This window comes from Rhodnius prolixus, unplaced genomic scaffold (genome assembly GCF_049639745.1).
Source record: "Rhodnius prolixus isolate KJV_2025 unplaced genomic scaffold, Rpr scaffold_2, whole genome shotgun sequence".
NCBI lineage: Eukaryota > Metazoa > Arthropoda > Insecta > Hemiptera > Reduviidae > Rhodnius > Rhodnius prolixus.
The window spans coordinates 63,787,290-63,805,366 of record NW_027411592.1 but is presented as its reverse complement, the minus strand read 5'-3'; the positions used below and the strand labels follow the sequence as shown (position 1 = coordinate 63,805,366).

General features: G+C 37.1%; 1 protein-coding gene across 9 annotated transcripts in view; it reads left to right on the top strand.

The window, feature by feature from the left end:
- The window catches only part of LOC141450153 (high affinity 3',5'-cyclic-AMP phosphodiesterase 7A-like), a 392,695-nt gene that overhangs the window by 200,765 nt on the left and 173,853 nt on the right, over positions 1 to 18,077 (top strand). The window contains exon 2 of one of the 9 annotated variants that reach the window (XM_074120293.1): positions 15,032 to 15,063. The exons of the other annotated variants lie outside the window; for them this stretch is intronic. The gene's annotated coding sequence lies outside the window, so the exon portion shown is untranslated. The remainder of the gene's footprint in view (positions 1 to 15,031; positions 15,064 to 18,077) is intronic. 9 annotated transcript variants of the gene reach the window in all.

The following is an 18,077-nucleotide window of genomic DNA, read 5'->3' as shown; positions in this document are numbered from 1 at the left end:
TTTGTTCTTCATTCTCGTAAAGGAAAGTATGGCGATGTGCCAAAAAAATGATAGAAAATCAGTTTTCACGAGAAAGTTCCAGTTTGAAAAGTGTCGGATGGTTTTTTTTCCGGATAGTTATGTATGTTTACAAAATATCTAAAAAATGCAAAAAAAAACACGCAGTTAGCTGGAACTTTAAGTTTCCATTTAGGGGACATAACTATTACTTAATTATCAAATCTTCCAACAGGAAATACCTGGAAGGAGGCGACTAGCAAACATACTTTATTATAAATTTCTCATATTAACCATTAAATAAAATCCAAGGCCTAGACCAGGGGGAATCGAACCCACTAAACCAACAATACATCTTAGCATTGCGGGTCTAGTCTCTTAACCGCCTAACATACTTTACTATAAATTTCTCATATTAACCATTAAATGAAATCCAAGGCCTAGACACTGGGGAATCGAACCCACTAAACCAACAATACTTTTTAGCATTGCGGGTCCAGTCTCTTAACCGCTCGGCTACCGTGGCGCCTAATATTGTACTGTACTAACTCATATATTGTATTAAAAAGGTGAATCAAATGAGTTGTTTAAACTCCTTAAGTTCGAAGAAAACCCTTGACCGGAAGTACTACTCTACAGATTCAATGGTTTAATTTTTTTTTTATTGATTATTAATCGATTTAATAATGTAATAATTAAAAATAAAACAAAGGGATAACCAAGAACATTGACCTATAGGGAGACTAAGTGTATTTTGAATAAAAAGTATCTTCAATATTTATTAATAATTTTTATCAAATATTTGAACAAATAATCATCCTCTATTGTTTACCTTAAACAAAGTACGATTTAAATAAATCAAGCACATATTAATGTTCGCCCACACTAATCTATCTCAATAACCTGCAATTTACAACCTACCCAATTTTTTTTGTTGTTTTTGTTTTACTTCATGAATTATTCGCTTATTTATTTAGTGCGCCCAATCAAACCATTATTTATCTTTTATTTATTCACGGATCGTTCATTAACTAGATTTTCAGTTTGCTTTTTTTTTTTTTTTTTAGGTTATCTTTAATTCTCATTTATTTTCGTATTTATGAGGGGTTTTTCTCTTATTACTGAAAAAAATCTGGTGTATGTATAATCTTACAGCTTTCTCTAATAAAGAGACCTCGAGTTTCTAGCGCGCATCTTTCAAACTGTGAATTTTATTAAATGTATAATTATTAGATTATTAAGATGCATTATCTTTAAAAATTTAATAAGTAGGCTAGCGATTAGAGGCGTGGCCCGCAAATAATATTGTGGTACTGGGCACAATGCCTAGTGTCTAGGCCTTGGGGATTTTATTTAATGGTTAATATGAGAAATTTATAGTAAAGTATGTTAGGCGGTTAAGAGACTAGACCCGCAATGCTAAGATGTATTGTTGGTTTAGTGGTTTCGATTCCCCCGGTCTAGGCCTTGGATTTTATTTAATGGTTAATATGAGAAATTTATAGTAAAGTATGTTAGGCGGTTAAGAGACTAGACCCGCAATGCTAAGATGTATTGTTGGTTTAGTGGGTTCGATTCCCTCGGTCTTAGGCCTTGGATTTTATTTAATGGTTAATATGAGAAATTTAACAGTAAAGTATGTTTGGCGGTTAAGAGACTAGACCCGCAAAGCTAAGATGTATTGTTGGTTTAGTGGTTTCGATTCCCCCGGTCTAGGCCTTGGATTTTATTTAATGGTTAATATGAGAAATTTATAGTAAAGTATGTTAGGCGGTTATAGGCTAGACCCGCAATGCTAAGATGTATTGTTGGTTTAGTGGGTTCGATTCCCTCGGTCTTAGGCCTTGGATTTTATTTAATGGTTAATTTGAAAAATTTATTAAAACTGTCCGGTAGAACAGTTGTCTAAGGGTTGATCGTCAAAAATTGTACGATAAAGCTGTAACGTTGAAAAACAATCCAACTTTGACAATTTTTTTTTCTCTTTTTCTATAAAAGATAAAGTTTCCAAATTTTCTTTAAAATATAGGGCAAATCCTCCTTTATAGCTGTAATTTTTTTATTTTTGCAACACAGATTTAAAGGATTTCACATTTTCAATAATCGACTTGTTCCTGTTACCTTTTTTTCGTAAACAACGTAGCGCCTAAACGTGTGAACCGATTTTCATGAATGAGGTGTCATTCGATTTGGAATTTTATGTAGATGTGCCTTATGGAGTTCTCGACGCTGTACTTTCTACCAGCGAGTAGTTAGCTTCTTTGCCCCCCCCCCTCTAAAACTAATTTTACCTATATTAATGGATTCAATTTAGCCAGGAATCTGTCGAGAACAAAAAACTTCAACTCCGTCTATTTGTCATAGTTTCGGGAAATTTAATTACCTTCTTCAGAGCCTATGCGGTTTGATTGAGTTACAGAATATGTAACAGAAACGTTGGCCAATCATATCAAGATTTTTGAATCTTTTCGATCATTGGGGATCTCTGAACTTATATTTCCGGTCTAAACATCGATTTTGAAAACTTTGCATGACCTTAATACTTTCTTTACCTAGTATGGAAATAGTATATGCGATCGTTTTTTTATTTATATAGCTTGGTACCGATAGAAGTACGCATATCGATCTACTTCCGGTGGGAAAAAAAACTTCTGAACGGCAACATGTCTGCCCAACTGTTTCTCTCGCCTTTTGTCACTTGATTAACAAAAGCTTTTAATTGAACATTTAAGCAGATTAAACTGAACAAAAACAACTAAGCGCTTCCATTAGACAGCATTAGATGGCATGTACGCATTGTTAACAGTTGTTAAAAAGTTGCCACTTCCGGCAGGAGTAAACACTTTCCGGTGAAAACCCTCCCCCCTCCACACACACGGCTTTCTCTTGTTCTAGTAATTACAAATTATGGTATTTTCACTTTTATTATTATATTTTATTATTAATTATTCACTTTTCTTTTTACGGTAGCCGAGCGGTTAAAAGACTAGACCCGCAATGCTAAGATGTATTGTTGGTTTAGTGGGTTCGATTCCCCGGTGTCCAGAGCTTGGATTTTTTTTAATGGTTAATATGAGAAATCTGCAGTAAAGTACGTTAGGCGGTTAAGAGACTAAACCCGCAATACTAAGATGTATTGTTGGTTTAGTGGGTTCGATTTCCCTCGGTCTAGGCCTTGGATTTTATTTAATGGTTAATATGAGAAATTTATAGTAAAGTATGGTAGGCGGTTAAGAGGCTAGACCCGCAATGCTAAAATGTATTATTGGTTTAGTGGGTTCGATTCCCTGTGTTTAGGCCTTGGATTTTATTTAATGGTTACTATGAGAAATTTATAGTAAAGTATGTTTGCTAGTCGCCTCCGTCCACTTGAAGTACACAGTAATGGAGTAGACCACGCCCTTTTAATAGTGAAATAATTTCGGAATAACGGAAATCGGTAGAAGAGAACGTCGTATGAGTAGGCCTTCCAAATTTGTTTATTGATTTTTTTTTTAAAAAAAAACATTCTGACTGAGCTACAAATATTTTCCAAACCAATTACTTTAAATTCCAGGACATTTAGGGATAAACTACCTTCCAGATAACTGCTGGGAAATGATTGTGTTCAAAGTAAAGCGGATGTAATAGTGTTAAATTACAGCAGATCATTTTATTTAAGTAAGTTTTGTGTGGGAAAATTGGATGAACTTGGTTGGAAAATTCAGAGAAACAGGAAATAGCAATTTGTATATAGCGGAAACAAGATCGCTCTCTAGTGGTTAAACATCCGACGGTTATTTCGTTAATGGGACGTCATCATGCTGGAAATGGTGGCTAGCAATGTGCTAGTTACCTGTAAGCATGGTAGGAGAGATGTGACACTCAGGTCTCCGGACGGTCCCGTCAGTTTGCGCTGGAATGCCCGGCTCTTAGCTACTTCCACACACACACCCGCAGCAAGGTAATATAGTTAAGTGGTCCCTAAAGGAGGAGTACAACTCTTTGCTTTCCCATTCCCCTCTAATTTCCACCACTGTCACAGTTTCCGCCTCCTCAAAAGCCTCATAGCGATTTTTGGGAATAGGGCGGAGGAGGGGTTTTGCAAAGAAAATGCCTATCACGTGATATTTATTCTCCTGTGAGACGGAACCAAAATTGTACAGTCTATCGATTTTATTTGTACGTTCATAAGTAGGCGTTGAACTTTGTCGATTGGAAAGCGTTCGTCCGAAAGTTTTGTGGCATCTAAATACTCCTTGTAAATTAATTAAAATGGACTGAAATCGCTGGGCCCAACTTTGACGCAGGAGCCCCATTACCATGCAACACCTTCTATTATTAATTTAGTATTTCTATAATTAATTTAGAATAAATAATTTTTCAAAATAAAAATTATTGATACTCATTGTTGAATCAATTCTTTGAACATTGATTTTTTTTTTAATATTTCGGTGGGGGTACACATTTTCCTGCATTAAACAGATTGAAATAACAATGAGACGCCACGGTAGCCGAGCGGTTAAGAGACTAGACCCGCAATGCTAAGATGTATTGTTGGTTTAGTGGGTTCGATTCCCCGGTGTCCAGAGCTTGGATTTTTTTTAATGGTTAATATGAGAAATCTGCAGTAAAGTATGTTTGCTAGACGCCTGCGTCCACGACACCTAATTTGGTAGTTGGACGTAAAGCCTGCCTCAAAAAATAGGCAATTACTTTACTTTGCTTTTTACTTTTAAATCATGTCGGGAGCTTCCGCAGACATTCCTGATTATAAGGATGATTACTTGGAGAATTTATTGAATGCAGAAAATATGGATTATATATGATTGTTGCCTTTATAATACATAAAAATTGGTTACCATAACAACATCCCATTAAAATTTCATCATAATCTCACATCTTCCTCACTACCATTTACAACTCTATTCTCAGAACTACTTACTACCCTATACTCTGGAAATTTTCTACAGTTCGAATGATACCCAAGCCCAACAAACCGACTCAACTACCTTCTTCTTATCGACCGATAAGCCTACTGCCTCTCTTGGGCAAAATATTCGAGAGACTTCTGTTACCACGCCTCCACGAAATTACAGAATCTCTCGAAATTATACCGGACCATCAGTTTGGTTTCAGAAGCTGCCACTCGACGATCCAGAAGGACCATCGTATTGTAGACACCATCGCTTCTTCACTCGAGAGAAACAATACTGCGCTGGAGTATTCCTCGATGTTTCGCAAGCCTTCGACCGAGTCTGGCACGAAGGTCTACTGTGGAAACTAAAACGCATCCTTCCTAGCACTTATTACCTCATACTCAGCTCTTACCTCTCTGACAGATTCTTTCAAGTTCTCCAAGGGCACTACTCACTCTTCCATCTATCCCGTCCTTGCTGGTGTGCCACAGGGAAGTGTCTTAGCTCCTCTTCTTTACACAATCTACACTGCCGACTTACCTTCTAATCTTAATACCTCTATTTACACCTTCGCTGACGACACTGCCATTCTCTCCACACACTCTGACCCTATCCTTGCAGTACGCTCACTACAGTCCCACCTTCACTCAATAGAACCTTGGTTAGAAAACTGGCGTATAAAAATTAACCCAACTAAGTCTAAATACATAGTCTTCACACTCAAACGTCAATCTCCGCCACCTGTCTTCTTACATCACACACCTATCCCACCAGCCGACCATGTGCGGTACCTTGGAATGTACCTAGACAAGAGACTTACCTGGAACCCCCATACGAGACTTAAACGTACCGAACTAAACAAACGATACAAACTTCTAGCCAGGCTACTCGACAAACGCTCAAAACTCTCACTACAGAACAAACGACGACTCTATACAACCCTTCTCACACCAATATGGACTTACGGACTCGAACTTTACGGAACAGCTAAAAAATCCAACCTCAATAGACTACAAACACTGCAATCCAAAATACTCCGCCGCATACTAGACGCCCCATTCTATGTTAGCAACCACACTATACATACAGATCTCCAAATTCTACTCATCTCCGAACTTGCCAAAATTCGATATAAAAATTTTCACCAAAAACTCTCACTTCATCCCAATCCTTTAGCTGCAAATTTATCTACAACTACGCTACCCTCCAATCCTCGAAGACGGCTGAGGCGCCGTTGGCCCCGTGACCAACTGGGTGACTATGGCGGCCATCACTGGATGACCGTCATTCACGTGTGACACGCTATTGATTTATACCTATCACATTTACCTATTGTACCCTGTAGGTTCAGGTGTAAATTACATTAAAAGGATAATAAAAAAAAAAATCTCACGTAATACAGAATTAAACCAAAAAATAAAAATAAATATAGTTAAAGCTGAAGAAGGACCTCTCCAGAGAAGGAGATGAGTCCTGAGTCCTGTGGGACAGCCCTTTATGTTCGCTATTTTGGTTTTTTACGTCTTCCCCGGTTTTCTCCACTCTTTCTGCAGTTAGCCCTCGTCTACAACCTAGTAATTAAAACTTAATTATTCAATTCTGGACTGAGTCTCCTCTCCTCCCGCTCCTACGGGATATATGCGCTGTGGCTCATCCTAAGCCCAACTAACCCTTTTTCTTTTTCCTGGATTTTCAAGTTAATTAATTTTTTCTCTCTCTCCCTCTCTCTCTAGAAGCACAAATTATATTTAGAACTTCCGCTTTTCTTTGCCCGCCATTACAATGAGTAGCGTTGCAGAAAATAAATAAATGAATGGAAAATTGGGAGGATGAGAATTTTGTGTTTTTCACACTAGTTAGGGGAAGAGAGAGGCATCGCTGTGACGTCAAATTTTCAAAATTGAGTTTACCGGAAAAGTGCTTTTCACCAAATTACGTCTTCACTTTGAAATGAAGACGTAATTCAAAATTAAAGAAAACAAAAAAAAAAATTACTGTAAGCCCAAAATTTAGATTTAGATGCCACTGCCGACTATATTAGAAAAAATCATCCAACCGGAAGTGACACTTTACAAAAATCGATTATTCAGTTTTTTTTTTTTTTTTAAATTGTCTGGAAAGCTCCTCCTACGATTTCCGGCAAACATTGGTGTGCTTATTGTTGCACAGTAAAGTTCTACAACTTATATTTTTCCCGGAAAATGCGAATAAGGAGCTTTTTTTTAAGGGGTGGCTGGTGAGGGGGCTTTTCTCGAAAGTGTTAATTTTTTTTAAATAAAATTCAATTAGGTTAACTGCGGTAAGAGATAGCCGCGTTTTGGATTAACAATTTTAGTTCTGTTCTATTTGAAATTTATTTCCGGACTGTTAGTTCATTGAATTTAACCTGGAGACGTATTTTTGCAAAGTTTTATCCATTGACAAATGAAAGTTTAATTAAGGATTTATTATAAATTCTTGACGTCACTCATTTTAATTTTTTTTTATAGTGACGTCATCAGTCTGTGGCGAAGTTTATTCTCCTTTTTCCAGTAATGTTCCTTTTTCACTCACTTAATTCTAATTAATGTTTCCCGAGAAAAAAAGGGGTCGTTAAAGGGCTTTACTGAGCCGAAAGAGTAAGCCCTTCTTCCCCCTTCTTTAGTACTTTATTATTACTCATAACTTCTAAAAGAAATCCTTTCCTAATTTCCATGGATACCCATTCCCGTTTCTCGTGGAGTTGGTCCGTTTCCCAGCCCATTGTAGCTCAAAGAGATTTACTTGTACGCTTCTAAAAAGCCTTCTCTCTGTCAGCGCACAAGTCTGGAAATTCTTCTCCAGTAGCTTTCCCTTTTTCCATCGGCGCAATCTTTGCACATCTGCTAACTGGGATCAAAACCCATTTTTTTTTTGCGGAGCTATGGAGAGATCCATATGGCTCCTGCCAACTAGTGCACAACGTTCTTTTCTCTTTTTATTCTCTAATAACGAGGCGCTACGGTAACCGAGCGGTTAAGAAACTAGACCCGCAATGCTAAGATGTATTTTTGGTTTAGTGGGTTTGATTCCCCAGTGTCTAGGCCTTGGATTTTATTTAATGGTTAATATGTGAAATTTATAGTAAAGTATGTTAGGCAGTTAAGAGACTAGACCCGCAAAGCTAAGATGTATTGTGGGTTTAGTGGGTTCGATTCCCCTGTGTCTAGGCCTTGGATTTTATTTAATGGTTAATATGTGAAATTTATAGTAAAGTATGTTAGGCAGTTAAGAGACTAGACCCGCAATGCTAAGATGTATTGTTGGTTTAGTGGGTTCGATTCCCCGGTGTCTAGGCCTTGGATTTTATTTAATGGTTAATATGTGAAATTTATAGTAAAGTATGTTAGGCAGTTAAGAGACTAGACCCGCAAAGCTAAGATGTATTGTGGGTTTAGTGGGTTCGATTCCCTGTGTCTAGGCCTTGGATTTTTTATTTAATGGTTAATATGAGAAATTTATAGTAAAGTATGATTGCTAGTCGCCTCCGTCCACGACACCTAATTTGGTAGTTGGACGTAAAGTCAGCCTGAAAAAATAAGGCAATTACTTTACTTTTTCTCTAAACACGGTTATTTCCAGTGAATATTCAAAATAGAATCTGCATGATTATTAGAAGAATAAGACCCTTAACTCATAAGATTCACTTAATTACATAATCTTTACGCGAAGGAAACTGTTTTTGGTTCGCTGCCACACTGCTAGCTGAATCGTTCTTGTATATTCATTAGTATAGTGTGGGTGACCTTGGCCGTCAGCTGGCCAATACAATGGGACCACCCGCAAATTCCGCTTATTTCTGTTACGCTCTTACTATGTAACATACGTCCTATCGATTGGAATCTATTCCGATCAAATATTTTACGCTCAGTAATCTGCTAAGTTAATTATTGTAAACAAACGTATTTACAGATTTTCCAATTTGATATGCTTCATTTTATTTTTGTTTGATTACTTTTTCTTAATCTTCGTAAAAAAAAGAGATTATTGTAATTGTGCGGATCATTTCCCATGTGAAAAATTTTACCGGAAATTACCTTAAGAGATCTCGTGAATATAGAAACAGAGTTTCAACAAAGTGACATCTGTTTGTGTATCCACCGTAACCAAAAAACCCAAAATTGTTACGACAATTTTCCACAAATTTGGAAATTTGGTTACCTATTTAATTCCCTAATAAATACTTGATTGGTTATACATCCAAAAGTCCAGTGACGTGTGATACTTTCTAGAAAATCTCAATCACCACTTATTCGAATTTTCACGAGAAAATGTTTCAAGTAAAAGTTTTTTAGAACTTTTTATGAGTTATGCAAAATTTGGTGAAAATCCTAGGAGCCCTTTTCTGGAAAATCGATTCAATGTAGGTGACACTTCTTGTTGATTGATTTTGTCCAAAAGCTTAACTGTAAAAATCGATTGAATTTAGGTGACACTTCCGATTGATTGATTTTGTTCAAAAGCTTAGCTGAAAAAATCGATCCAATTTAGGTGACACTTCTTGTTGATTGATTTTGTCCAAAAGCTTAACTGTAAAAATCGATTGAATTTAGGTGACACTTCCGATTGATTGATTTTGTTCAAAAGCTTAGCTGAAAAAATCGATCCAATTTAGGTGACACTTCTGGTTGATTGATTTTGTCCAAAAACTTAACTGGAAAAATCGATTCAATTTAGGTGACACTTCTGGTTGATTGATTTTGTCCAAAAGCTTAACTGTAAAAATCGATTGAATTTAGGTGACACTTCCGATTGATTGATTTTGTTCAAAAGCTTAGCTGAAAAAATCGATCCAATTTAGGTGACACTTCTTGTTGATTGATTTTGTCCAAAAGCTTAACTGTAAAAATCGATTGAATTTAGGTGACACTTCCGATTGATTGATTTTGTTCAAAAGCTTAGCTGAAAAAATCGATCCAATTTAGGTGACACTTCTTGTTGATTGATTTTGTCCAAAAACTTAACTGGAAAAATCGATTCAATTTAGGTGACACTTCTGGTTGATTGATTTTGTCCAAAAGCTTAACTGTAAAAATCGATTGAATTTAGGTGACACTTCCGATTGATTGATTTTGTTCAAAAGCTTAGCTGAAAAAATCGATCCAATTTAGGTGACACTTCTGGTTGATTGATTTTGTGCAAAAGCTTAACTGGTAAAAATAGATTTAATGTAGGTGACACTTCCGATTGATTGATTTTGTTCAAAAGCTTAGCTGAAAAAATCGATCCAATTTAGGTGACACTTCTTGTTGATTGATTTTGTCCAAAAACTTAACTGGAAAAATCGATTCAATTTAGGTGACACTTCTGGTTGATTGATTTTGTCCAAAAGCTTAACTGTAAAAATCGATTGAATTTAGGTGACACTTCCGATTGATTGATTTTGTTCAAAAGCTTAGCTGAAAAAATCGATCCAATTTAGGTGACACTTCTGGTTGATTGATTTTGTGCAAAAGCTTAACTGGAAAAATCGATTCAATTTAGGTGACACTTCTGGTTGATTGATTTTGTCCAAAAGCTTAACTGTAAAAATCGATTGAATTTAGGTGACACTTCCGATTGATTGATTTTGTTCAAAAGCTTAAATGTCAGCTCTGATAAATGGCACTTTATTTTTGTGCTTCCGGACATTTTTCGTTTTGAGTTTTGTTGAACGCCCACTCTATAGACCGACAGACGGACATGGATTTATATGAAAATCACTTTTTTTTGGGGGGGGGGAGCTGCAGGAGACCTAAAAACGGAATATTTCCGGTGCAAACTGGGTATCGATAGTTTGACATTATTGAAATCATTTCCTTCAGTAAAACAGTAAAAATTAAAAACGTTAATTTTCTTGTTTACAAAAAAAAGAAAAAATTGTTTACCAATAATTCTGTGACGGACATTTTGATTTTTTTTAAGAGTCGGCGGAAATGCTAATTGCGGACAGAAATCAACAATAGGGAAACAACTGCTGTTGACAGGGATTCACACAGCCTCCTTGAATAAAGAAAAGCGAGCTTCTTTTCTTCCCGCTAAAAATAAAAATAAAAAGTTTTTCTCCATAAATTTTCCATCATTTTTCCTCCTAAATATGATGACAATGAACAGGTGAACAACTTGGAAAACAGTTTTTTTTTAGCAGCCAACCTAAACCAGGTTTGGCCCTTCCCTCACAAAATGGGAATACTGCCGCCCTTTCTAAGTGGTTGTTGCCCGCAGTTGGTGTTGTTCCCTTGCCCTTCCCGCGGCTTATCACGTCGTTCTCGGCTCCAAAGTGGCTTTCTGTTGGCTTCTTTGTTTAGTCGCCAAACACATTTTACCTGTTGTCGCCTACCTCCCGAATATTCCCCAGACCTAAAGTGGGCGACCTTAAAACTCCTGTCCTCTCCCTTACTTAACTTCTCCTTTAACTAGAAGAGAGCACTGTTAAGTGGGAGGGATAACTTAAGAAAGAGTTTAAGTAGAGCAACGTCGCCTGTTCTAATGCCTAACGTGGTGTGGTCACATTTAAGGAACCCCTCGCATAATCGTCCCTGATCCTACCCTCTAATCCAGGATTAGCCCTGCAACAACTTGTCACTTTTTTAACGGGTGTATAAAACTGCCATGAATTTAGGTCTCCTACTAAATTTAAATTGCTCAAAAACAAAAAATGTACTTCAAGTGGACGGAGGCGACTAGCAAACATACTTTACTATAAATTTCTCATATTAACCATTAAATAAAATCCAAGGCCTAGACCAGGGGAATCGAACCCACTAAACCAACAATACATCCCAGCATTGCGGGTCTAGTCTCCTAACCGCCTAACATTCTTTACTGTAAATTTCTCATATTAACCATTAAATAAAATCCAAGGCTTAGAACAGTGGAATCGAATCCACTAAACCAACAATACACCTTAGCTTTGCAGACCTCACATATATAAACCCGTATGAGGGTCCATGCCAGATTTTTTTTTATGGTATTTTACCAATTTTGGGAGTTGTATCCTTTCAAAAAGTTTGAGAATAAGTCACGTGTTTTTGAAATATCAATTAAGCAGTGCCATCTAAATCTGTACACTCTTTATTACTTTATTTCAGTATATAACCACAAAGTAAACCTTTCTCACTTCCGGTTTTATATATATAGGTTTTATAAACAGTGTTGCTAGTGCAAAAGAGCAACACTTCTGGCATCCAGAAACTGTACTTTTGTTTACACACTAACACATTTACAGTTTACACACAAGTTCGCTTGACAGTGCTGCTATCTCTGGTCTAGTTGTTTGTTGCCGGAACTTTATATATAATGAAGTTTCTGTTTAAAGTTTCTGCTTCATTTCTCTTTGCCGAACAACCCGAACTGCCACTGCAAACTGTTAACAGCAACAAAACGTACAGTTTTGTCATCAACACAACGTTATATATATAAATATATATATATATATATACAATATATGTATTTGTTGTATGCCTCTTGCCTTTGTGTGGGTTTCTATTATGATTATAAATGTGTACACACGTCACCAAGCGCTGTTGTTAACTAAAAAAGTTGCTTGTAACTTCGTTTATATGGGGAGTATCCTGTAGATCGACATCCGTTCCAACTGGATCAGTAAATCCGCTGCAGCCTCATCCAGAAAAAAAAAACATTGACCCTCGAATGGCTTAAGACGGGGCCACAAGATCCCCAGAAGGCTGTAGTTCAGTTTCACATCAACTTCCTGAGGAAATTTACGCTTAAAATACGTGCATTTTGAAAGGAAGTGCGTCATTAAATTTAACCACAACCGGAAGTATCACAATCGTGAATTTTAAGCGATATCATGGCTGCCATTATTATTATTTTTATTTTTTTAATGATTTAAGGCGCGTCAACATCTTAGGTTATTGGCGCTCGGAGCTTTTTTCAGTGCACTGCCGGCTTCCGAACAGTGTTCTCTCGTTACAGACAACACTGTCCATCACCAGACAGTTAGCTGTAAGAAGCTCCTAGAAAGAGAAAATCTGAGGGTCAGCAGCTGGATTCGAACCTGGGACCTCCGCGTGGGAGTCCAGTACGCTAACCTCATAGCTAATCCCTTCCCTGGCTGCCATTATTATTTTTAGTCCCGGGATACAGTTTAGTTCACGGGAAACGCATGTATTTCCGGTGAATTAGAATATTTACATAAAAACTATGCTTCCTTTTGTTTTGTGCTGGAGAAAAATGGGAAAACATTGTTGGAATGCTTATAAGACGAGCTCCTGGAATGCATCCTTCTTCCGCTTCAATGCTAATTACTTCATTTTCACACCTGTTAAGTATCAGGATAAACTATGTCAGTAATTTTACCAAAGATAAATGCATAGAGAATTTCGTTTCGCGCACAGTACGACGAGCAACATTTTAGCACCTACTTGATTAGTGTCACACCTTCTTCCAGAAGGTATTTGGCCGCCAGCTGTAGAGAACCGTCGAGCTTGGGAGTATTTAAACAATATTCCAGTATCCAGCGTGTTCCGGCTCCAGGTGGGGGAACTTCCAGGTCGGCCACACTCACCATCCTAACTGGCAGGTGGGTGGGGCATCACGCCGAGCTGGAACTCTGACCTAGATAGGACATTTCCTCCTCACTTCTGCTGCAGTTTCGCTACCCTCATTTCTCCGGTGGGCAAAAAAAGGAAAACCTCCTTTTCCTGGGCAGAGATAACGACTAAAGAAAAATTATGTGGAATTGAGTAAACCAGTGATACGAGTAAAAACCCCGAGCTGTCTCTGTGCCTGCTCGCTTCCGTTTCCTCTGCCCTCTCTTTCTCTTAACAGATGAAAAGATTTAGCGCACTTAATAACGATTCAAGACACATGTTACGTTTTCCGGTGATTTACATCCGCTATTTATTTTTGTACGTAATTTATACAAGCTTAAAACAAAAGAAATATTTACACCGTTAAGTCAGATTCTTCAGTCGAAACAGGAAATCCATCCGTCAGTCCAACACGCCTTTGAGCTTTTTTTGGTTTTGGACCTTGGTTGTCTTCCTCTATTTGTTAATCGTCGGACACGAATATCAATGGAACTGGTGAAGATTAGGAATATATATGTAGTTGACAGTGACCCGGTAGATACTTTAAATAATTATCAGCTGTTTAAGAACCAATCTGAGATATTATAAATAAGATGTGTGACAGAAATAGAAATAGCGATAGAAGTTTTTATCAATACTTAAGTGGCTAGCGTTAACTTAACTATAATGAGAGATTTGCGCTAACTGAACTCGGAAATCTAAATGCAAGTATCAATTAAGTACATTTAAATTGCAACTTTGTAAGACCTGCTAAGCTAATATGTATTGTGTACTGGGTTTGATTCTCGGTCTTAGGCCTTGGATTTTAAGAATGGTTAATATGAGAAATTTATAGTAAAGTATGTTAGGCGGTTATAGGCTAGACCCGCAATGCTAAGATGTATTGTTGGTTTAGTGTGTTCGATTCCCCCGGTCTCTAGGCCTTGGATTTTATTTAATGGTTAATATGAGAAATTTATAGTAAAGTATGTTTGCTAGTCGCCTCTGCCCACGACACCTAATTGGTAGTTGGACGTTAAGCCCCGCCTGAAAAAATAGGCGATTACTTTACAACTTTATAAAAAAAAACACTTTTTCCGGAAAACTCGATTAGGGATACTTCTAAGTGAGGGGATGAATAGATCCCCCTATAAAGTTCCAGTTTGATGTAATGTACGGTCCTGTCTCTTTTGTCCTGGTAAGGAGGATTATTTGTTATTAAAACTTCTGAGTTTAAAGAAAATCCCTCAATCCGATGTAGACCATCTACTTAAGGTTTATTTTTTGGGGTTCCCGTGAAAATGACTCTTAGGATTTTCCGGCAAACTTTGTGTATATACACTACATACATACAGATGGACTTATCAAGTTGTATCTGTCCCGGGTAGATTTCCTAGGAACATTTCAATGTAATGTTTTTTACCTAACTGTATATTGTTGGTAAGAATTAAATATAGTAGATATTGTTGTTGGAAGGAAATTGATTAGTAATGACCTTGAGAGTTACAGGAAGTCATGAGAGTGTTTTCACTTAAGATTTTATTTAACAGCTGATATGATGAAAATTATGTAGCTAATAATTTTATTTTCTTTTGTTCACAGGTCAGTATTGTTGCGCATGCTCACTAATATTTGTAAGTATGATTCTACTTTTTCAGATTTTTTAGGTTTTAGTCCCTTATTTAGTACAAGGAATTGACGACAAAATGGAAAATATACGTAGACTTTAATTGGGTCGATAAAGGGGGTTTTTTAAAAATTTTGATAAGGGGCGGTCGATGATTATAAAACATTCCTGTCAACTCCTGTTCTAAATATTAAAACCTGCTGTCACCAGCGAAAACTAGCAGGGAAGACATTTCGTCCGGAAGTGAGTGGGAGTGCGAGGAAGGAAGAGAGAGAGCAGGTTACTCTGCTCTGGTCCTGGGAGGACTCTATTAGTTAATAATCGCCCCCAAAGTGGGGGTCTCTAGAACTGTTCCCCCCTTCACACCCACATCTAGACCCCCTCCTCTTGCATATCCAGGACCAATTTTCCTCTCAGCTGCCCGTTTGTTTCCTGTCCCTTGGTCGCGTCAGGTGTTCCTACATTTTCATTTTTCTTTTTGTACCCTTTGGTTTTCTAAATTAAATTTGAAAACTTAGTCCCATTTTCTATTAAAACATTTCTTCCTCCAGTACTGAATTGTTGCCCTATTTTGGGGGGTCTAATGTTTGATAAAGGGCACAAAATTGTGGCCAGAAGGCGCTTACCATTGTTTCTCGAAGATATAACCTGCCCTAAAAGAGATCCGTCTAGACCCTTCCGACCACGCACACATCTGGTTCACACAGCAGCAGCAAAATTTAATTTAAGCGAGTTCTGAAAGGATGTAGAGCAGAGCAGCTTCTTCTTTAGAGCTTAGCAAGCTGGGCTTATTAATTTCCTTTGTCACTTTAAAATCTGACCAAGTTTTATATATATATTTTTTTCACATTATTATTATCATCTATTATTTTCTTGTAGTTCCGGCGTAAACAAAAAAAATATAATAATTTCCATATAGGGCGCCACGGTAGCCGAGCGGTTAGAGGCGAGACCTGTGAAGCTAATATGTATTAAAACTGTCCGGTAGGACAGTTGTATAAGGGTTGATCATCAAAAACTGCACGAAAAAGCGTAACGTTGAAAAACACCCAACTTTGACAATTTTTTTCTCTTTTTCTATAAAAGATAAAATTCCCAAATTTTCTTTAAATTATAGGGCAAACCCTCCTTTATCACTGTATTTGTTTTGTAACGACCCAGATTTAATAGGTTTCGAGAAAAAAGTTGCCGAAAATGAGCAAAAACGGCTTTTTCAAAAAATGTTCTTGTTCTTGTTCTTGTTCTTCTTGTTCTTCTTGTTCTTCTTGTTACCTTTTTTGTAAACAACGTAGCGCCTAAACGCGCGAACCGATTTTCATGAATGAGGTGTCATTCGATTCGGAATTTTATGTAGATGTGCCTTTTGGGGGTCTCGACCCTGTACATCGAAAGGGAGAGGAGTTAGCCCCCTTTATGTAAGGCCCCTCCAAAATTATTATTACTAATTACTCTGTAAATCTTGGCCCGATTTTGATAAAATTTGGTAGGATGATAGGGTTAGGGCTCCCCTACCTAACAATAAAGCGACGATCTGCTCTTACACTTGTTAAGGGGAAGTATAGCAATCGTTTCAAATTATCGACACGTGAACCGATTTTCATGAATGAAGTGTCATTCGAATCGAAATTTTGTACAGATTTGTACTTTAAAAGTCTCGACGCTATGCCTCATAAGGAGGGGAGTTCGCCCCACCCAAATAAGGCCCTTTCTAAAACTATTATTACCAATATTTCTACAAAGCTTAGTCCGATTTTGATAAAATTTAGCACGAAGAAGTGATTAAAGCTCCTCTACGTGGCTGTGATGTGCCATCATGCTCTTACACCTACTAAGAGGAAGTACTGCAATCGTTAAAATTATCAATGAGTGAACCGATTCACATCAATGAATTGTCGTTCGATTCAAAATCTTTGCCTTTTAGGGAGAAGTACTGTAATCGCAGTTTATTTTTCTTGCTCCTCTTAAAAGGAAGTACTGAAATCGCAGTTTAATTTTGCTATTTACGTACAAATACCTTCCTATTTTATTCAAAACGCTTTCTCAAAAAAATGGTTATTGAGGATGGTTTGGGGACCGCAACTATAACCATTCTTTAAAAAGATCTCTCCAGTGGTAGTTACGGTTCCGATTTAACACCGTATCAGGTTATAATGATAGAATAGCTTATTCCAAATTTTAAAAAAATCTGTTAAGCAGACGTAACTTTGCTAATAGACAAAAAGGAAAATCTACCTTTTCAAAATTGCTGATTTGTGCACCTTTTGGCGTTTAATCAACCCTTATACTTAACTTTTTAAACTGTAAGTTTTTGTTAAGGTAGTAAAGTATGTTTGCTAGTCGCCTCCGTCCACGACACCTAATTGGTAGTTGGACGTTAAGCCACGCCTGAAAAAATAGGCGATTACTTTACTTTTACTTTAATCATTTCCATATTTTATTTAGTCCCTCCTCCCCAAGAAACCTGTTTGACTTCACTTCCACCTAGCGTAACCTATTCACTTTCTTGCAGTGGAAGTACGATCACATAGTTTATTCATGTGATTAATTTTTTCTTTCTGATTGGCTAAAACTTGCAAATAGACCACATGAAAGAAATATTCAAGCAAAGGAAAAATAAAAATAAAAAGACAAAGAAAAAAATCCATGAAATATTCAAATACTAATGAGAAAAAGAAAAAACAAAAGAAAAGTGGAATACGTGTGAAAGAAAAATAAAGAAAACCGCCAAGAGAAAAAAAAAGGGCTTTTGTGACGCAAAACACACTCATACAGAGTACACGGAGGGAAATGGGTGAATGGGTGGGTGATGGATATAAAAGAAAATGACCCGAAATGTCTGTTTTGAAAATCAAGGAGGTGATTTTCTTTCTGTTTGTTTTCTTACTGTGACAGAAATATACTTAGCAAAGGAAAAACTTAGCATGGGGGGGGAATAAAGGACATTTGTGATTCAAAAAACAGGTTGCTATGGTGATACAGTGGAAGGGTCAGTGGTTGTACATTAGCAACGGGATGGGGGGG